The 24521-nt window shown below is 33.8% G+C and overlaps 1 protein-coding gene across 4 annotated transcripts in view; it reads right to left on the bottom strand.

Moving 5' to 3' along the window:
• LOC115232661 overlaps positions 1-24521 on the bottom strand; it is a 442239-nt gene that overhangs the window by 113636 nt on the left and 304082 nt on the right. The window contains exon 1 of one of the 4 annotated variants that reach the window (XM_036500351.1): positions 4753-4860. The exons of the other annotated variants lie outside the window; for them this stretch is intronic. The gene's annotated coding sequence lies outside the window, so the exon portion shown is untranslated. Of the gene's footprint in view, positions 1-4752; positions 4861-24521 lie in introns of those variants that run through there. 4 annotated transcript variants of the gene reach the window in all.

Here is a 24521-nt window from a genome sequence, read left to right as displayed (position 1 = left end):
CAATTGTTTGAACTAATTTATCAAAGTATGTAGACTATATTCCTGGTATTTTCTTCAAAAGTGCATAGGCTTTTAACGTTAACAGTCTTGTATGCACTATCACGATCAGTTCTTAATTGCAGTTGTATTGAGCAACATGCGTCTATGACAACCATGTCCTACCGTTGCTTGGCAAAATGATCAAGGAAAACTATCCACATATTATGAACGACTTTCACAGAAGTATCTGAAATCTCATAGACATATCGATCCATTTTTACCAAAATATTGCATGCAAAAAGCTAGCGAAACACTTGTGAAACTTTAATAGTCTTGACATAAGCAAGATGGGGAGAATGAATGTGAAATCAATGCCAATAGCAATTGGATTATTATATATGATAAAGTAGAAAGTGAACAAAAAGATAAAAATCATATCAGGTCTCACAAGTTATACCTATTTCAAACGACAGCCCGGTTAATACTTTACTTTTCCTGTGCAAGACTTGTTTAAAATAATAGCAAATATTTAACATTATAAAATGTACACATACTCTATACTAACAACCCAATACAGATAAAATACCCCAAACAGTACACATTGTATAGAATCATGACTAGAAATATAATTTAAAATATACTAAACACAATAGGCACCCAATAAAATAGCACAATATAGCCTTACATAATCGATAACAGACACTATTACACCAACAGCTCACATTCTCCGTAGTTGTACTCATTTGTGTTACAGCACATAGACTACATAGTATTTACAACAACCACGTAATAAAAAAACAAACGCATATGCTAACAATCACAGTACATATGAATGATAAACACCTTCCAACAAAATAATACCATTGTCTTTGTGTATTCTCAAAACAACAGAAGAGACTCTATTTTAATTGACATCTCGTGAAATTATTTTATATGACTATATACACACTCTTCACACCGTCCATGCTCTGATTGATCACCTGATACCGATCCTGCTAATAATATTAGGGATGATGATGATGACGACGACGATGATGATGGCGACGACGACAGCAATCATGATGATGTTTCTGAGGATGGTTTGCTAATAAATATGTATGAGTATTGATTGTAATTTGATTCCAGATTAGATCTGATCGAAACGCATGACATCTAAAAGAAAAATCATTCTGACCTTGGTCAGCTAATGCTTTGTATGTGTTTAAGACTACATTGCTGGATGTGTCCTCTAATTGTAATATGTCAAGTTATTAAAGGTATTTAGCGGATAGTTTTGTCATGTTAAGCAACCGTGTAGATGACACCTTGTTGGTTTGTATGATAAATATGTTGCAATTTCAGGTGAATAAGCGATTTATGCTTGACTCACATGAAATAAAACTCACATGAAGAAAAACTCTACTTTCCTTATATTACGTATAAGTTGACTTGCGGTGGTTAAAATACAGAGTGCACCAAATATAGTTTGACTTTCGAATAACTTGTAAGAGTAATATTTGACCATATCTAATAATTTATACTTTATCAATCTCATATTAGAGTAAAATCTTTTTTCTTTGTCTCTGTCTCAACACGACATTTTTCAGAATATAAATTGTATAACAGTTATTTGATACAAATTTTTCTAGAATATTTGCTTAAATTATCTATTACACTTAATTATTATTCACGAATTTATATTGTCATGATGATGTAATATCAAATATTTTGCATTCAAAATTTGTGATGTATCTTGATAATGGAATATAATTCAAATTAGCAAAATTGTATTTAGAAGAATAAAAGAAGCAAGAAATTATGATACAATGAATATTTCAAAGATTTTGACAAGGAACGAAAATGTGAGAAGAAGAAACAAAACAGAATCCTATCATGTAAATATAACACTGCTGCTTATCAGGAGTATTGAGTCCGGAAATGTTGGGACTGAACTAACTCCCATTACGAAATATAGTTTATTTTCCACAGCACACTAACTCTACTAAGAGTTATAAATTGATAAAAAGCTTCACACTTCATGAGTAGAATAGTTGGCTTGCTGTCGGAAAGAGAAAACAAAATTCACTATAAAACATTTCGTCTTCTAAATCTCAATTCTAGATGTCAACAATGTAAATATATTTTGATTATTAGAAACATTCAAGGCAGAGAGCTGACAGGCTCGTTACCAGCAGGCGCACAACTGAAAGATACCCTTAAGTTGTGTCTATTGAATAAAAGTCATTACCTGTGGGATTGCTTGAAATTCTTGTCCACTACTCTGAGGAATATCCTTCTCACGCAGGTCTTGACGTTGGGTGAGAAAAATGGTTGCCAAAACCTCGTTGTAGTAGGTGGCTGCAGCACTAAAAAGTTCTTTGTTTTTTCGAAATCCTCTTACTAATACCCTTCACTAGGCCCTTAAACATAACAGATATTTGGTTTGCTGTAGGGTCTGTATGAAGAAGTACAAGAATCTAGCGTAACAAGTAAAAAGTTAACTATGGTAAGAGTGGTCTCAATTGTAACATTAAGAGCAGGAAGATAAACGTGCGAATAAGATCTTTCTTAAGCCTATCTATGGTGTACTCGTTTGCACCTCTAGAGATGGCTAAAGTCTCATCTCTGTATAGACCAAAAATATGATGGAACCTCTTCATTAATGCCTCCAGTATATATAATTCTATGAGGTCACAGATATCCGCGCTGTCGAATGCTCGCATCGCCACATCAAAGAAGCCTATTGGGATAGTTTATTTGGACCATGCCGAACCTTTATTGAACGGCAAAATTTTCCTAACCTGTAAAATTACATCTATATCTTTATCGCTATCGTGAGTAAATTCCCTATCAAACTAGTTATCCGTTCGATATAGACGGATAAAAATCTATTATATCAAATTGGGTGAACCTTGCCCTGCCTATACACCGGTTTGCTTTAAACTATGAAATAATCTCGTTTGTATACGAGATAAGGAGAGACTAGATGCTCTCTTTATGTCATTATTAGTCTTTCTCAGATTATGCTTGCTCGCCAACCAAATTCCCGATTTAGCTCGGTTACTCAGGCGGCACTTGAGGTTCGAGGCGATGTTCGGCTTCTGATCTTTGATGGTGATAAAGGCATTTCTCTTAGCTAAATGCTATCACCCTGTTGGTTATCACTAGATTCCTGACTAATATTTGGGCTTCGTTGCTTATACTACATTGTTAGCTCCAGTAGTATATAAGTTATGCACCGAGTTGAGTGGTGCCTACAGTTGAGGCTACGGAATTAACCGAAACTGACCGATCAATATAAGGAAGTTCTGACATTTCGGCGATTAGAATCCCTGTCAGTACATATGTTTAGGATTATGTACCTTAGACCTTTTTATCTCTTCTCTCAAGCAAGGTAGGTGTTCCTAACACCCTAGTCAAATTTAGAGACAATTATAGTTTTTTCCATTTGGTAAAACATTGCACACAGCTGTCTATGTCAATGTTATATATATATATAAATATATATATATGGTGGATTTGCGTTACTTAAAAAACCATCTTGATTGATAAATGCCTTGGTAAATGATTAGAAAAACAGATTACAATTAAGTAGAGACACAAAGGTATCTGTTGCTTTCATAATTTTTATTTTAATGGCGACTGGGCGATGAGCTTGCATGAATCTAAATGTTTCAAGCAGTGTCTTTCACCTGTATAGCCGCAATACAGCTTCATCTGAATCACTGTGGCTGAAGTAAATCGAGGATATAAACAAGTGAATGATATCGGCAATTTTCTTAGCTATCTCAAATGGATCAAAGATCAATCATGATTTCTGACATAGGTAAGTGGATGCAGCTGCAACCAGTTAGCTGGTTGTAACTTTCAGGGGCTTTGAAGCCTATAAAATATTTGAGAAGGCAGTAAGTGCTTATATTGACTAAGTGAATTATGTAATCAGATTTTAAGTCCTACAAAGTCATCAAGGGAGCTGATGTGACAGCAAGGTAATAGTTGAGTTTAGAGGCAACAAAGTTGTTAAGAGTATTCAGAATTTCGGTACAAAGGTTAGAGCTATACATAGACACGAAGAGGAACGTATGTAGATAATTCAGAAAAGTAAATGATTCGTTCTCTGTACCAGACGTATCGGTGTGAGAAGTGTGTGAAATTTAAGATATTTGTCTGCATTGAAGCTATTGAGGATAATAGCTTCAGAGACGTCAGTTGAGGTAAATGTTCTCTATGTAGGTAACAAGGAAACTGATGACATTTTGAAAATTCGTAGAGCGGTTGATACAACAATTTAATTTAGATGAACTGGTAAGAGAAATCTGTGGTAGATTAACTAGATATCGTTGATACTAACATCCATGTATGACATGTAAATGACTTTAACATTGGGAAAAATTAATATATACAAAATAAGTTGGACAGCAGATATTGCTTAGAGATAGGTAGTAAATTATCCTCCAGAGTGAAACAAAACATAGTGCTTGTGTAGTAGTAACAAGTTAGTATTTAAATGTTTTAACCAATTCCAGAAAAACTATTTGTCTATTTAAATTAATTTGGAACTTTTGCATGAGTCTCTGAAACAGGTTTTAAAGAAAACTTTTTTTCAGAAAATGGAAGCCTAAAAGAAACCTCAGAATTTGCGACTGAACTTTGTAGTCATCCATACAGGCATACATTTCAGGATAAATGACCAGTGACATCAGACAGGATTTTAGAAATCCAGAAAAGAAAATAATGGAGTAAAATCATAGGAGATTATATGGCAAGATGATAGTCTCTTTAGGTGATACTTACTAGTTCTGACCCTCTTACGTTCTATAGGTTAGCTTCAGCTAATAAAAACTTTCCGTATTTGTACTTTATGACGTTCAATGGATATAACTGGAGGGAGAGTGATACGTATAATTCTTAGTCATAAATCGGTGGTACGGCTTGAATGTTTGCAACGCAACTGTTCTCGGAGGCCAGAAAGTGACGTTAAGCGGGTGGCAGTGAGGACCTACAACATATGCACCACAGCGCTCTGTAAAAAAAAATAGATTTTTTTAAAATGTCAATATAGAAGAGACAACTAAAAACATATCTGGAAGCCATTTGGACATAATTTAAGTATTTACGCCTAATATTGTTAGTTGTAGTAACTAGATAGCTGATAATGTACGTTACAGTAACTTCTAACAAACAACGATGGTTTAATAATATTTAGTACGTTTTGAATACTCCCTGAATGAGGATATTTCTAACTAAAAGATGATTCGTATTTAAAATCCACTGAAACCTCATCAAATAATTCCACACATCGTTAATGACCTTGAGATTTTATTTAAGACATTTGTTTGTTTTTGTCAACAGCAAAAACAACATAATTTTATTAAAAAATCTAAATTATTTTCTTTTTACGAGCTGTTCTATTTCAAAAGACTTTCAATACGATAATCATGTAAGCTGCTTCTATTATTTTCAAGCTTCAGTTGTTTCAATTATTTAGTTCACAATGAAAATAATGATATTGAATGTACAATAAATCCATTCAGGTTTTTGTTTTGTTTTGGTTTATATTAGAAATCATATCTTTTTGCAACTAGAAATAAATTTTATTCATTTGTTCTTATAAATAGGCATATACAAACATTTTCCAAATGCATGCGAACATTTGTGTTCTGTATTATATTGTAACCATAAATCTTTACTCCTTAATTTTCGCTATCTTAAGCTTCATATGTTCTAAAAACACACATTATTTTATTTTGCATATTCTTTCAACCTGTCATACGACATATTTAGCCATACAGCTGAACATTGTATTAAATGAAATACTGAGTCGTTGCTTTAAAGATTTGCAATTCTCTGTCTTTATTTCCCTGTCCACAATTTATATGCATTCAAAGTGCAAAGATTTATATTCAATCTCAACTAATATCCTGCATTCAAGTTTTAGATAATCTGGTTAGATGATATACAAATATGTACTGATTATCCTCTCCTAGTTAGATGCTAAATTTTTTTAGAGGCGGTTAGCTAAAAGACGCAGATAAAGAAGAGAAACTATATCTGGTTTTGTGGTTCATACCCACACAAATTACTTTAATGAAGTAAATAAAAATAGCTTGACTCAGTTTGGTCTGAAGTCAAACCGAGCATTTTCTGGCAGACTTTTTATTGCCGAACTTGATTCAAATCTTTTTATGTCAAATTGTTCAGTTGTTTCCGCATATAACACGGCTGATGCGACTCTAAACACGTCTGATATTCAGACAAGTTTGTAATAGAATTACATTTTCACTAATTTGGTCTGCTATTAGCTATTAGTGATGTTTACAATTTACTCCATAATTAAGAAAATCGTTAGAAGCAATTACAGTTCTCGATTTCAACAGATAGGTGCTGAAATCTATTTACACGTAACTCTAAAGAGGCGTGTGTAATTGAACAGAAATTGTTTTAAATTTCGACAAGTATTATACCATAATTTATTTAGTTAATTAACTATACGTTAGAATAGTTTTGTATTTCACTTGGTCTTTTCTTCCTAATCAAATAACTTTTCCTAAAATTCAATCTTCCACCATATCGAAATTTCCAGTCATTTGAAAACTTCAGGATTGATATTATGTTCTCTTAAGAACAGTAATGTATAGAACAATTAACGAAGAGATATAGCAGCTATCGATACAGCAAATTACTATCACTACTGATTAGTACTACTATTATACGATCCCAGATAGTGAATATATTTAAACATTTAATTTTCCTATATAGGAATTTGTAAATAATATCAGAAATAGAACAATCACTGAATTACTACAAGTCTGATGATGTAACAGACAAGAAAACGTTTGTGGCTCTGAAAGTTGTTAGAAGAGCACCAGCAGATGGTTGCCGATATTGATATCTTTCTGAGGTGAAAACTTATTCATGTACACAAACAGATGCATACATGTATACTGTTGACCTCAACTCGATTTCGAGCATAACTATTTTCTTATTGCAAAATATTATACCTATAAGAAGTTTGATAGTTTTTGCCATGCTTTATCAGATGGCTACTCAGCATTGATTTAGTTCAAAATGGATTTTCGGCATAGTAGCACATGAAGACAATTTTGGACATATAAGTACTGCGCTGATGGAGCTGTTGTAGCTATATGAATATAAATCTTCTAGATGTAATGCGGCCACAAACAGTACAGGAGGGATGATCTTTGGGCCCACAGTACGAAATAACTTTAAAAGTCTGCAGTTTATGGACTTTACATTTTTTCTATTTCATTTGCAATTTGATTTTTCTTAAATTGCAGGCTGCACTTCTACTATTTATCTTTGTTAGTGTGAGATGTTCCCAATGAGCAGTACTGCTATTCAAGAACTTACGGTTATTTTGTGGCTTATGCTAGGAACACTTACCAAGAGTGATGCTCTTATGACGGCTTGACGTGCCAACATTTCGAAATCACTATTAATATGTCAACCAATGGGATCAAAGCAGGGGATTTTCAATATATACAACGCTATGTTATAACTATCATAATCAACATAAGTGAAAACAAAAGCAGAAAATGTATAGGTGGCCAAAGTGAGAACAGGTCCAAGTCAATGTGCAGCAATTTGACACACACACACACATGAAAAAAGTAAATAGATGCTCCATAAAATATTGTTTTATGTTTATTTTAACTTGAAAAGTTTTATATTTTTATTGACATTTTTGCTTCAGAATATATATGTGACTGCTTCATCATGCCACATACAAAAGAAGCCTTGGAATTGTCCGAAATATTGTGGGCCAATCTCAATGTGGACAGAGTAAAATCGCAGAAATCCTTGGGATCCTGCTTTCTTAAGTTAACAGGGGGATTGTGCAATTCCTCAGAGAGCTGATGGTGTCCACATCCTCTTGCACAGGTAGGCCAGAGACCTCTGACAGGACTCTTTACTTCGTTAATGGGAAAATCCTCATTGCAAAGCCTCTGACATAGCAGATCAAGTTGATGTCAGTCCCAGAGCAGCTGTCACGTATCTCCACAAACATGGCTACTATGGCAGAGCAACAAGAATGAAGTCACTTCTTCGACTAGCTAATATCTAGCGGAGAAACGAATGAGCCAGTGAGATGGTGGGGAGGCCACTAACATTTTGTGATACAGTCATATTCTCTGATGACTCCAGATTTGCTCTATTTTCTGACAGGGGTCGAGTGTGGGTCTAGAGACTCTGTGATCAAGAATTTGACATGAAGAGATTGCAGCCAACAATGAAACACAGCAGCTATTCTGTGATGTTTGGGGAGCAATTTGGAGCAATGGCCAATCAGAGCTGGTGGAGTATGAAGGAAACATAAACTCAGATAAATATTGCAGAAAGTACTCCTTCCAATCTTCTCCAGTGGTGAAATGGTTAAAGAAGACTCTTTATTTATAGATGTGATTCCTTGACACATGGTTATAATGAATCAAAATTGGTTGGAAGAGAACGGTATTAAAAAACTTCCATAGTCAAGCCACTCACCAGATATGAAATTTATTGAACACCTCTAGAGCATAATGGACAGAACACTTCATAAAACAGAAAATAAATCATCCTCAAAGTTAGTTTGTTTTTAGACTACTCCATGGAATTTGGCAAGAAATTCCTTAAGAGAAAATTCGTCATCTCTTATCAGTAACATACCTTATACGGTTCTTGCATTGAAAAATGCAGAAGGCATGTCTAGTAAATAAGAGGTTCTTTTATCCCTTTATTTATTTCAGTCATTTGATTACGGCCACGCTGGAGCATCGTCTTTAGTTGAACAGATCGACCCCCCTAGGACTTATTCTTTGTAAGCCTAGTGCTAATTCTATCGGTCTCTTTTGCCGAACCGCTAAGTTACCGGGACGTAAACACACCAACATCGGTTGTCAATCGGTGGGGAGGGACAAACACAGACACACAAACGTGTACATGCATACACACACACCTGTATATATATATATATATATATATATATATATATATATATATATATATATATATACACGACGGTCCAAGGCTATCGTAGAAGGCACTTGTTTAAGGTGCTGAATCCGAAACCATGTGGTTGGGAAGCAGGCTTCTTACCACACAGCCGCGCCTGCGTAATAATTAATAAATATTTTAAATGTTTAATTTCAGATTTAAATAAATTTTAACGATTATAAGGGTGTTTATTTCTTTCTGTCATGTCCGTGTGTGTATGTATGTATGTATGTATGCGTATATATATATATATATATATATATATATATATATATATATAGAGAGAGAGAGAGAGAGAGAGAGAGAGACGTGTGTATTTTTCTCTTGTTTACAATTAGCATAGTGATTGTGCAATTCCTCAGAGAGGTTGAAGGAGTCCACATCACCTTACACAGGTTGGCCAGAGTTATGGGAGTTTTATTTCTTCATTTTCCTGAAGATAGGCTTACTTTGTTTTACACCATTTTATTCCTTTGGAATAATACTAATGATATCTTCGAAACATGTGTTGAATGTAAAAGAATTAGAATAACACCTATATAATATACAAGAAAATTAATCATCACATCAAAATGGCAGTTCCACGTTTTTACTTGTTCAACCTCAGACAGATCTTACGTCAGCTGATTATCAGTGCGGCACTGCATCGATAACTAGTTTGTGTAATATCTGCCTACTAGTAGTAATGTGGAATAGCAACTTTGATGTGGGTTTACTTGTTAGTATAGTTACTACTCTGATCTCTTCTTGAAATTCACAACTAGCTACTTTGCTTGTGTGTGTGTGTGTGTGTGTGTGTGTGTGTGTGTGTGTGTGTGTGTGTGTGTGCGTGTGTGTGTGTGTGTGCGTGCGTGTGTGTGTGTGTGCGTGTGTGTGCGTGCGTGTGTGTCTGTGTGTAATCCAAGTTTTTATGTTCGCCGCCCGCTTATATTTTTGCCAGTATATATATATACAGTGAAGCTTTCCTATAGCGTTGTATATCGACTGCTATTTCCAGTAAATATTGTTGCATTGTGTGCGTGTGTGCGCGCGCGCGCGTGTGTGTGCGTAATTATTAACAAAAGAAGCAGCATCAGTACCAAAAGACATCCATTATATCCAGCTTCACGTTGATATCTTGTTAGAACACTGAATAATGCACTTGATGCAGCGTCGGAAAAGATGTTGATAATAATATAAATAACGTCAGTGAAAATTGCCAGTTATGTAGTAACCGAAAGTTTTCCATTGATGATGCCCAGTAGACTGAAATCATGTGATGTGGGATTTCCTGCACCCAAAATAGATGACTTTCGTTTGCTACGATCTATGAGTGCTTATACGCACCAAGCGCCTATATTAAAATTATCTCCGCATCGAGAGGATGTACCATAATTAGCAATGGGCAGTTATGCCCAGCTCCACTTGAGACAATGAGAAAATCTCAAGAATCAAGAATTTTCGAATGTCATTCGATTGAGGAAGAGGACAGGTTTATAGCCGGGGGAGAAGAGTACAGTCATTACATGTGTTTCTGGCTCAATATCCGTTCTCGACATGACAAGCAAAGCCTGTACATCGTACATTAATTTCTACATCAGAACATTCACTAATAACATTTATTAATTAACCAAGGTCCTAAGGTGAAGTATGCGTGTAAATGTCGCAAGCAAATTTATGTACACACATTTCACAATATACATATATGCTGGGGTACTCTATCATCATAATTGTTCGACCGTGGTCGAGACAATGGAATTTACTATGTTACGCCAGACTTCACGGCCCATAGCATTACGGAGGTCCTGTTGCTGAATGCATGTATCCCTGGAGATTACATCAGGGTAGGAGAGTGTGCGCCTCTTCTACCTTTCACAAGAGATGATACAAGTGGTAATTTCCCATATATTTGTACTTTGGTTGGATGACGCTTCCACGAGAGATTTTGAGCTCTCATAAGGAGGCGAGTGTAAGTTCCATCCAACCGCCTCTCAAGTTTCTTTGATAACGATCCATATAGTAGAATTGGTTCGACTGTGGCTTTGAAGATTTTAAGTTTGAAATCTCTACTTAGATTTGAGGACTAGATGTTATGCATATCATTACAAGCTGACCAGGCCATACGCTTTCTAGTTAGAAAATCTTTTTCAGATGAGGATATGTATGACCCAACATATTTGTAATCAGAAACCATATTTAAGAGCGTATTGTTGAGAGTATGGATGATGAAATCACTGTTGGACAAGCACTTGTTTACATATACAGTCTTGGACTCATTGAGGTAAAGACCTACATAATTTGAGGCTTGTTCAAGCGATTGTAAAAGAGACTGGGCATTGGAGAGAGAATCACTGATAAGAGCGATGCCGTCAGCAAAGTCAGTGTCTATTAAGTGTTCAGCTGGGTGTCTGGAACTTCTTCTAGGTTTTATTTCAATGCCCTTACCAGAAATGGTATCAACTGACATGCGTAGCACATAATCAACGACAACGATGAAGAGAAATGGGGCGGGCGTGTCTCCCTGCAGCATTCCAGCTTTGATTGAGGAAGATGATATTTCCCCTATACTCTATAAAAAAACTGCATGAAGCATATATGTATAAGCTTTACCTCTTTATATTAGCTGGTCAACAATGTTTCCTCCATGCATTTTACAAGTGTTTATTTACACGTTTCTTAAACATCCGCATGTTTTACAACTCATCTAGAGACACGCTACTTAAGTACATTATATATATATATATATATATATATATATATATATATATATATATATATGCATTGTGTGTGTACATATAAATATAAACATATATGCACATATTTTTGTATGTGTGTGTATAAATTAGAGAAATAGAATACGTTAGAATTCAATGTATAATATTCTTACAACTACAAGTACTTTATTGATTTTTCTTGTCATAACATTTCCTGTTCAGCGTAGTTTATATAGCAAAGGAAGTCATAAATGTGTAATTTGCCGTGCCTTACGGAAAACTGAGATTAAGCGGTGAAAACATATCTTGGACTTTCGATAATATTCAACACCATCAAGAAGCGGAAGTGATATAGTTTTCGTATTATGTACAAATATGACAAAACAGGAAGACGAAGAGAGTGGATAAAAATGACTTTCTGTTAACTTTCATTTCAAACTCTATGAAATATTAACGTTAGACACAAACGTTCATACATACATACATAAATACGTACATATATAAATCCATGTGTGAACGTATTTATATAAATATACACATACACACATAAACAAACGCATACATACAATAAAGAGACAGCGAAAGGATAACAAAAAGAAGGAGACAGAGATGTTAAAAGAGCGGAGTTGCTAGAGTGTCAAGATTTTCTTCCGTCTTTCCTCATTCTGAGTTCAGATTCTACTTTTGGTTAAGTTTGTAATCAATAGATAAGGACTCAGTCAAATGGTCTCCTCTATAAAGCTGTCACCTTCTAAATGTTTCATTGGGTCAGTTGTGGAAATCGAGAGGGTAATTTATATGAACCCCGTTTACGTTGGTAAATCAAACGATCAGGGAAAGCATAGTACATGCTAACACCAATGATATCGAATTATACTCGATAACGAGTGACAGTATTGCTATTCACAAACACCCACATTATATATAATATATATATATATATATATATATATATATATATATACAGAGAGAGAGAGAGAGAGAGAGAGATAGATAGATAGAGAGAGATAGAGAGAGAGAGATAGGATTGACACTTACGGGTTAGAATATTTATGAATTTTCGTTCTATCACAAAAATTTCAATTAACCAAACCTTCAGTTTAATGTTTACTTTTTAATAAGACAGTTTTCAGCTATATTCTCAATTTTTTGTGTACTATTATATTTTGGGTTACAAGTAATAGGTTCTCCCTTTTCAAAACCAAGGGAGTAAAAAGAATACCCAAATTAACTGATAGCATATATCCAACGGCTTGACTGTAAGGAAAATTCCTAATTTAATGCTCGATTCCTCCTCTTCCTTACCCCCTAAAAAGGCGTTCAGATAAATTACTAACTAATATAAGAAGAAACGGTTTTATTCATATTTAAAATGAATTTCAATTACTCACTGGAATGAAAGTGAGGCAGAACAAACATTTTCCCCATATTTGTACTGTTACTGCTGAGGCATGTTTTATATTTTGAATATTTCATATTAATATTTTTTAAATCTCTGATACATTTTCGTCGTATTAGGTATTTAGTACTGAACTTTATATTCGTAAAAATCTCTCATTATTTCGCTGCGGTACTCTGCATTCGATGAATCATTGTTGATCACACTATAAAATATTAAAGTAAGCTAGTGTAGAGAATATTAGAAGATACTTTGTTTAGGGAGGTAAAATTGTAGTGATTCGTTCATCACGAATGTAGCTAGATATAAATTTGTGAGTCAGTATTGCATGGCAAAGCATCGTTAAGAAATGATTATTATAAGTAAGCTTACTTTAGACGTAAGTAAAAATAAGCTGTAATCTAACAATTCAATACTATTCATCTAATCCTGCTCTCAACGAGAAAAATAATTGGGAGGCAAAGAAAACGCCACGAACCGTCGAAGAGTTTGGGTATGAATCCATTAACATTGCAACTATCAATGTTTATCATATCTATAAAAGGGATGATGTGTGTGTGTGTGTGTGTGTGTGTGTACGTGATTGTAATTTATGCACATCCACAAATTAGCGCGCATGTCGCTCAAAATTTAGGAGGACATTCGCCAACATCCTATCTGGGTTTTGTCAACTTATTTTTTCCCGAGGCACCTGCGGATAGCGTAAAAAATCTATTTTCAGCCATAGCTTTTAGCCATAAAAATATCAGCTATAGCTTTTTTGACAGCGTCTAACAAAAAAAACAAGATAAAGAAAAGTGGAAGAGGAGCAGAGTTTCATGGGAAAGACAAAGTGAGAGAGGGAGAGAGAGAGAGAGAGAGAGAGTAAGTACCGACGCTCATAGAAAATAAAATGTAAAATGTTTTGATTTTTCTTAAACACGAGATATAGTTTTCAAATTCAGGATGATTTTGAAAGGCACTATATTTTATAATCATAGCATATATACTTTCTCACGCAACAATTAGAATATATTTATTTTAAATCACTTATTTATTTTAAATCGTTCATGTTTCTCCCCCCTCTCTCTCTCACATTACTTTGGGTGTGAAAGAGTTTTATTTTTATTTTACGCCGAGTAAAAAAGTGTTTTGCTGAGAGTCGATATTACTTAGTTTGGTTTGAAATAAAGAATTTGATTAGCTTAATAATCGTAACTTAATCACGGGCAAGGCCGGGTTATACTGCTAGTTTCAAATAATTTACCAAATAACCTACTAATACTATGTATTCTTATGAATTGTTTTCAATATATAACCACGGTTTACGGCGAGCTGGCAGTATCGTTACCACACCAGGGAAAATCCTTAGCAAAGTGTCCGTCTTTACATGCTGAATTCAAATTCTGCCTAGGTCAACTTTGCATTTTATCCGTTCGAGGTCGATAAAATAAGTAGCAGTTGAGCACTGGAGTAGATGCAATCAACTTATCTCCTACTTCAAACTGGCCTTGTGCCAAAATTTGAAACCAGTATATAACAACGGTAAGTTTATTTGAAGTTACAAATAACTTTAATAACATATTTGCAAAACGTCAATTGCTTGAATCAATTTACCTTACTCGATTTCTAATTGGTATCGCTCGAACTGAATGCAAAACCAACATTTATTAAAGTTTATTTTTAACTGAAGAAATAAATAATATTTATAATTATAAACAATTTTTCACTTAATCTTTCGAAGACAACAATTATTAAGTCTGACAGATTCATATTCTCAATTTTGCAGACGATAATAACAATTTCTCTTGATTCCTTCCGAAAAAGATCATGATGATGATGATGATGAACAACATGAAGAAGAAGAAGAGGAGGAGGAGGAGGATGGGGAGGTGCAGAGGATAAGGAGCAAGAGGTGTAAGAAAAGAAAAAAAATTATGACGACTCCGACGACGAGGAAGAAGAAGAAGAGAAGAAGAAGAAGAAGAAGAAGAAGAAGAAGAAGAAGAGAAGAAGAAGAAGAAGAAGAAGAAGAAGAAGAAGAAATTAATATGTAAATGAAATGGAAAGTATTTCTTTGAGCAGAAGTTATTAGCAAGGAACAAAATATGTATGTACCTAATTTTCATATTTAAACTAATATCATGAAGTGAAATGAACTAATATATATATATATATATATGACATGGCAGTTCATAGAAATATATATGTGTTTGTGCGTGAGTGTGCGTCCGTGTTGTGTATAAACACACACTTACACAGTTATTACTTGTATCTCTATAGCGCGCCCATGCAAGTGTATATCATACTAGGTTTGGAAAAAAAGTCCTGTCACATTTCAACATGGGAAAGAAACATATACTTTTTTCATCTTAATTTACACATTTAGTCAAGATACTTTTCTGTTATAATTCCGTCTAGTTTGCAAATATTCGATCTCTAGAGCATTGGATGCTTGAGGTTTCGAAGTAAAGGAACGCTTGGAATAATTTTTTGCCTCCTCACAATTAACAAACTGTTTTCGTTCTAAAGAATGCTGCAATTATCTGAAAATATTTCTTGAATGATTTGGACTTGCATTATCGTCCGAGAGTAACAACCTTTTTTGTCTGACCAATGATGGACGTTTATTCGGCAACTTTTTATGCCAAGCAACTTTATTCGGCAACTTTTTTATGCCAATTGACAATATGCCTGCGTATTAACAGCATCGTTGGGGTTTAACATTTCATCACAAGCGATACTCTTCATGTTCAACCAAACACAGCATAACTTTTCTCGAATTTAGGTTTGATTTAAGGATGGTCTATCCTTTCTCATTTGATTCTTATCATTGTCGTTTCTATTGAATATGGTTATAGAGAACCCACTTCATAACTTGTGACGATTCTACCTCGGAAAAGCTTAGTCGACCGTCTACTCATCAATCACATGTAGGGGACGATTCTTTGATTAAGCTGAGAAGCGGTCGAATTTTGAAGGATCCGCTGATCAAGTTTAGACCCGCTTCCAGATTCATAAATGAGTTTTATGATTGAAGTGTGGCTTGCATTTAACTGATCTGGTAATTTTGTGCAGTTTGCTTTGGATCTTCCTTAACTACGGTTTACAGAAGCTCAATATTGACCAAACTTGGTGATCCAGATCAACAGAACCATCGTTATTGTTCGGTCACGTAAAACTTCAGGTCCATAGACAGAACGTTTGTTTCTTGCCACTTCCATTGCTGAAAAGCCCCTTTCGGATTCATATAGCATGAAGTGTCTGAACTAAACCTTTAGAGTAAAATCGATACGAATTGAACCACTATGGCACAAAGTAATCTACAAAGAATGAAAAATATATTAGAAGGTAAAAATCAGTGCTTATTTTACTGTAAGTATTGGAAAAGTACCCTCAAATCGATTATATCAAATATGCGCTAGGATTGTCTTCGCAAACTAATAACATTCTCTGTACACACATACACATATATATATACCCACACCCCTACACCACATCCCCATACCCCACACCAATCTACACACACTAGCATTGGCAACTACCCAGCACCCATACCACACGGCATCATCTGCACACCCACACACCATTATCCACACATTCGAGACACACACACTAACACATGCACACATCTACATACATCAAAGACACTAGCCCATATCCACACACACACACACTTTCTCGTATAAACACGCATGCGCACCATCGTTTTGGGATCGCTAACACTTTATTAACGCCTCTTCTTTCTACCACCCTTGTCAAACCTTTTTTCCAGCCAGTAAATCCAAAAGTTATTTTTTTATTCTCTCTGTTAATTTTCTCATATTTTCTTTCTGTTCAAGAGCGTATGCTCGAGACATAAAATACTTTCTCGTGCATCTAATACACCTGCTTGTTGTTCATGCACCTGTTTTTTGCCTTTCTGTAAATTTCCACCTCATATATATATATATATATATATATATATGTATATGTGTGTGTGTGTGTGTATGTATACACATACACTCACATACACACGCACATATACCCACACACATACTTATATACTAGAATGAAAAGTGCGAGCGCAGAATCCTACAATATCATTAAGTATTGAAGCTGGAAAAATACAGGACAAGAAGAAATTCTGCGGCTGAAGTTACAATTTAAAAGCCAAAATAGTAGTAAATGTCCTTTTACACTTTTTAGTTTTACCTATAAATTTAAATAAAAATACTAAAGAAGCTATTTTCAATTTAAGTGAAAAGATTAATTCCTTGCAAATTTACACATAAAAATTTACCATTACAAATTTATATATTTTAAAAATCATATAATTGCAATTTAAGCAAAATTGAGAATTATAACCCGTTATATTTTTTTTAAAGCTAGAGATATTTCTACATTTTGCACTCAATTTATTCATTAGCCTTCGTTTTGAAAAAAATATTTTTCTTACTGTAAATAGAAAATATTTGCTAACTTATGAAAAATTTAAAGATATTAATTCTTTTGTTTCCTCAATTTTTTAAACTTTTTTACTTTTTTGAATTAGATATATTCTACATGAGTTTAATTTTATAACATATCTGTGATTTAAAATATCTGGATAATGAGTTTTATTACGTAAAGAAAATAAAAAAATTATAATACTAAGATAAATGTTTTAGCTTAATAGGAAGAAATTCTTAAATCAAGATTATTAACTTATATTTAAAAAACATTGTAATAAAAAGCAAAATAATATAAAAAGCAAAACAGTGTCCACGCTATTTGATGAACAATTTCAGAAATTTATTTACAAAATACTAATTTTTGTAGCAAAATTTCTTTTTCTTCTTGTCCTGTACTTTTCCAGGTTTAATTAGTGCCTGTTGTTTACATTTCCAGGTTCTATAGTTAAAATACTGTAGGATTTTGCGCCCTCATTTTTTCATTTTAGCGCACTTTTTTCCAGGCAACGCTTCTATAATTAGAAGTAATTATATTTACCTTTATAATTAAAAAAGGGATACAACTGCAAATATTCTTTAAATTCAGATTTTTTATGCACAAGATTTTGGTCGGCCGGAGGCTATTGTAAAGACTCTCGAGCAAAGTACCATGCAGTAGGACTGAACCCGGAACCGTTGGTTTGGGAAGCCACACATATTTGTTTCTGCGTGTTGCGGAGTTTTAACATAAATTTTCTTATATAGCTTATATGAATAAATTTTAAAGCATTAAAAATAACAAGACTTTAAATTTGAAATTTTTAAAGCTATTGTTATTTTGTAACGCAGATTGTGCAGTAGAGCATAAGTTCGACATACTACAGATTATTCTAATACGTCACTCACGAAGACAGCATTATTTTATGTAGAAGACTTGATCGATTTTTGCTGGTTTTGACAATATAATAATTACATTCTCCCCTCCGGTTCCTAGCAGTTAAATGTTGGAAAAAAACTCTCTTGTATAGTAATAATATCGAACTAAGCAACACATAGACCAGATATTGCAAATGGACTAAGACATTATGTATCTATTTTCTCATCTTAGTATTCGTACCAGATATAACTAATATTGTCAGGAAAAATATAAATTACAAATTTTATTGATTCTTCACCAATAATGTGAACGTTTATATATTCCATAATTTAATAAAGAGACATAAAATAAAAACCGTAGAAAGACTTTTACATATGAGTGATATAATTTTGCAGTTATCTTTATCAACACATAATTTTCAGAAAGGAGGAAAAAGAAACAACACGGAAAGCAGGTAGGAAAATGTAAGACGTGCTGCTATTAAGGATTATTTATGTAGACATGGTATCTCCAATTAAATACGACAAATAATGGGTTGTTCTAATGTTCATACTTTTATGAGTTGCCTAACCACGTGACTGAAAGCAACGTCTGGCGAAAAATTGAAACTGGATCCTCGGTTTATGTTTTTGGATAGAAGGGGCCAGTCGATTAGATCGATCCCAGTACGTAACTGGTACTTAATTTATCGGCTCCGGGAGGATGAAAGACAAAGTCCACTTCGGCGGAAATTGAACTCAGAATATAAAGACACGAAATACCTATTTCTTTACTACCCACAAGGGGCTAAACACAGAGAGAACAAACAAGGACAGACGGACGGGTTAAGTCGACTACATCGACCCCAGTGCGTAACTGGTATTTATTTAAATCGACCCCGAAAGGATGAAAGGCAAAGTCGACCTCGGCGGGATTTGAACTCAGAACGTAGCGGCAGGCAAAATACCACTAAGCATTTCGCCCGCCGCAGTAACGTTTCTGCCAGCGCGCCACCTTCCTGCTTCCAGGTATTATTGGGAAAATATTTCATCTGTAAATGTCTTCTTATGTATATAAACACAGACACACAGACACACACACACACGCACCCCACCCCCATATATATATATATATATATATATATATATAGTCACAATTTAGGTTAGTTGAAATAGGTTTGTCACATATTTCAACAGCGAAAGGAAAATACACAAGAGTTACACTGCAAATGCACTGCAAATACACTGCAGTTACCTTTTTACCGAAAGAGAGAATTTTTCTCCACGCTAACTGCAACGTATTTGCCTTTAGCAGTTGAAATATGTGACAAACATATTTCAACTGCTAATTGTGATTATCAGTAAACACACCTTAGCGCATTTTCTCCGATATATATATATATATATATATATATATATATATATATATATATATATATATATAGATAGATAGATAGATAGATAGATAGATAGATAGATAGATAGATAGATAGATAGATAAAAATGGCAAGATAACAAAAGAATGAAAGAGACCTCGATATTATGTAAATAGAGGAATTTATCTGTAAATATAATATGTGACAATTATTCGGTAGTCATGATAAAACTCCGAGTTTCGAATGTCGGGGCGAAAGCCCACACCAGCATCTCTTCAGTTATCGAGCCATCGAAAAAGATAATATGAAAATGACCGTTAAAACAAAGGGAAATTACTGTGTAAATGACCGTTATTAAGACAAAAGAGCTTTTAGAATGATCGCAAAGTAAGGGGAGGGAGTAAAGTTAAGGGAGTAAAAATGTTCATAATAATCGCGTAAGCGCGCATGTCCATACATACACATGCGCGCCCGCACAACCACGTACATGCGCCTATATGTAAATACTCATCCACCCTCACTTGAAACACACACATGATCACCCATACATTCGCCAAAAACTATATACATACCCGCATACACGCTCGCACACACACACAGACACGCGCACAGAAAAGATTCATACACACGTCTATATACGCACAGGCACAAGAGAAAACAGTGTTATACGCAAAATACAGAAAAATGTGTAAAAGAAGTGTAAAAAAACAAGCAATAAGAGTAAAACACGTCGATCGATATACGCACATATTCGCATGCATGCACACACACGTCTATATACGCATTTACTCGCACACACGTACTCATCCACACGCGCACAATATATATATATATATATATATATATATATATATATATATATGTGTGTGGTGTGTGTGTGTGTGTGTGTGTAAATATATATATATATATATATATAAATATATATATATATATATATATATAGAGAGAGAGAGAGAGAGAGAGAGATAAATAGATAGATAACATCTCGTTTTCTTCACTTGGTATCTCTGCTTATTGGTTGCCATTTATCTCTTCTTTATTTGAATGTGTTTTTATGTGGTCCAGTCAATTTTTTGTTGACCAGATACAACTGTTAGTTTTATTCAATATTCCCGATATTAATTATAACCTTTTTAACAGAGCCATCTCCAAATGAATAATAATCATAGCCATGTTGATATAATAACCCAAGCTTGTAACAGGCTTTAACATCAAATATGTTTGTCTTCTAATGGTATGCAATGTTGATTCCGGTTAGTCATCTGGATCGTCTCTCACAACCTTCCTTATCTGCTATCCTCGTGCATAATTCCATAACGAAAACGATAACGTTGTATATTATTCTTTTAAATTCGAACATATTCATACTGCCAATGTTAATGTCAAGTTACTACTCACTAAATGTTAATATTTTATTAAAGGATTCTTTACGGGTTTGTAATCTCATTTATCTGTCTATACGGAGAGTATACATGACAACGTGACAGACGTTTTTGTGCATATAAAAATTGAGAATATTTGTTGGTTTGAACAAAATAAATATAGACTCAATATATGAATAGTGTAAGAATTAGTAATCAAGTAACATTCAGAAACTAGTATTCATTCTCATACATCTAAGCTTTATATAGAATTTAAGGTTTGCATAACATAATGTAGGAAACATCTGAAGTTTCGAGATCGTATTGATCGCGAGTTAATTTGAGATTTTAGGAAGTGGTAAAGTGAGAGACTCGGTAAATACCATAAATATTTAGTTGCGTACTTTCAAGTTCTGAGATTAAACCTCAAAAGAAAGGACCTGGCATTTCCCCTCTCTGTTGTCATAATCATAAATATTAGTAATGATTATAGTCGGCCATAAACTACTATATCACCACGCTAAATTATGATAATTGAAGAAAACGTTTTAGATGCGAGAATGAAACATTTTTCAGGCCTCAGTAAAGAAAGACTGAGTGAATATGTAATAACTTCTAAATCTGAGTTCAAATTTTGCAGATATGAACCTTATATTGCTTAAACATCAAAAGAACCTTTTCAAGTAACTCCCGCTTATATTGAAAAAAAAAAAAAACACACACACACACACAAACAAACAAAACTAGATAATCTCGTTCTAGAAACATTGTTTGGAAAAGGAAGGAATCTTCGCGGTTGGAACGTCTTTCATCATACTTCAGCGGCGATAGATCCTGCTTTAACTGGGACTAAATAACAACAATAGTATAAACCATATTGCTTGGAGAGAAATCAATATATGCTAACAAAACTTCTTCACTTCCATTTTGTCAGTCTTCGGATGACTAATGCAGAGAAAAGAACATGTGGGCGACTCATAAATAAATTAACTCAACATTCACATGATTTAACCGTCATCATTATTACGCATTAAACACAACTATTTTTATTTCAAATATAACTGATATTTTTAATTCAATTTCTCTGCAGCCATTTGGATCTTCTTCAAAAAATACAAAAGCCATCATATCACCTATCTTTATATATTGTTCTACTTAATAAACACACACACACACACACACACACACACCACACACACACACACGAACATACATATAGACATATGTTCATATTATATAGATATGTACGTATGTATTCTTCTCACCACCACCTTCTGTTCAATACATTCTATTTAAACTTTTGAGCTGAAACAAACGGATTTAGAAAATGCAGCAGTTTCACTGCAACCACATATTAATGATAATATAAAAATAGCACCAATATAATATTACATGCATAAATAATAAACTGTGAACATTTATATTGTTTTATCGTGGAAATTGCAGATTATTAATTAATTACAGCTTCTCGGTTGATACTAATGTCAATTCTGAAACCAGCACCTTATGTATCAAACCCACAAGATGTCAAAATGTAAAGTACAAATTAGGTCCCCCAACTTTTTAGGTTTTTAGGCGTTACTTAATACATCAGTGTCTCCCAAACTAGAGATGATTGCGTGAATCCGATGCCATATTTGGACGTAACACGCCACTGGTTAGAGATTTCAACAGTAGCAACGTTTTTTTTAAACACAAGACCAAAAAAGTAAAATACAAGCTTCTCATCTGAAAGATTCAGTTTAGAACAATATTACATATTGTTGAATAGGCTGACTACTATTATCTGCTCTTGTATACTAAGATGTATCGACTGCCGTATATCGGATTAACAGATTTAATAAGGAACTTTAAGCTGTGTATGTATATATGTATGTATTTACGTATGTGCATATACATACGTACGTGAACAGACGCACATAAATACATACACACACAGACACACACATACATACATGCATACATACATATATATATATATATATAATATATATATTATATATATATATATATATATATCTGCAATGTCAACAATAACCGCCACAAATAAAGAGGAAGGGAATAGTGAAAGTGTATAGAAAAGATAATCAGGAGCGATTAAGAAGTAAAACAGAAAGATAATAATAGTCAATGGGAAAAGGTAAGAGAGAGGGAGAGAGAGACAGATGGAGAGAGGGAGGTGGAGAGAGATCCAGAGGTAGAGAGAGAGAGAGAAAGAGAGAGAGAGACAGACAGACAGAAAGAGAAAGTAGTGAACAACAGTAGAGGTGGTTTCTAATTGCATAAGGAGTTATCTCAACACAGGAATGTGTACATCCATATATATATATATATATAATATATATATATATATATATATATATATTATATATATATATATATATATATATATATATACAGAAACGTATATATGTATATATATATATGTATATATATGTGTGTGTGTGTGTGCATACAAATACAAAACACACACACACCCACATATGATTATATGATTCCGAATCTAGTTGGTGTGAACAGGTGAAGATGCCAAGTCACTGTGTTCTTGACCTCCAACGATTCCAAAATAAACAATCTCTACATTTTCACAATAACTGTGAAAACCACCTGTGCCATAGTTTACCGCAGGCTATTTTACTCATTTTAGTTTCTGAAATGGGGCTAAGCTGCGACTTATCGATCAGAGTACTACTTATCTAAGTCTGGTAGATATTGTTACTGTTTTTTGAACCGCTAATTTACGAGGCATAATCATAAATTTAGATATTAAGCATTGTAAGCGTGACAGCAGACATTCGAGTCAGTTAAATGCTGAGCACTTACATACATATACGAGTGTATTTCTCTATCTCTCTCTTTCTCTCTCTCTCTCTCTCTCTCTCTCTGTATATATAGGTATGTGTGTATATATATATCTATATATATATATATATATATATATATATATGTAGGTCCCGGGTTGATTCGGGGTTAACCACAGTAAATAAGGTACTCAATACATAGCAGAGTAAAATTAATTTATTATATAGAAGGAGCTTCTACAGGACTAGAACTGTTTCATTCAAGAGAAATCTTCAGGAAGCTAGTTAACAAGAATTGTATTGGCATTTATACATTTAGGCAGGTTTAAAGGGGTGGTGGTGGGGGACTTTTTGGGGGTAGGCATAGCGCAAAAATATCATACTTGGGGGAGTGGTCAAGGAGTCAGTGGTAAATTAGATAAAAGAATAAATAAAAGAATAAAAAAAAATATATAGAAGAATAGAGTTTTAGGTAAATAAGAAGATTCTCACTTATACCTATACACATATGTATACATATATACACACACACACACACATATACATACACACATGCATACACACACACACATATATACATACACACATATATACATACATATATCTACATATATATATATATATATATATACATATATACACACATATATGCATATACATATACACACACACATGTATATATACACACACGAC

Source organism: Octopus sinensis, linkage group LG2, assembly GCF_006345805.1.
Source record: "Octopus sinensis linkage group LG2, ASM634580v1, whole genome shotgun sequence".
In the NCBI taxonomy this organism is placed as follows: domain Eukaryota; kingdom Metazoa; phylum Mollusca; class Cephalopoda; order Octopoda; family Octopodidae; genus Octopus; species Octopus sinensis.
This window is presented reverse-complemented; position numbering and strand designations above follow the sequence as displayed.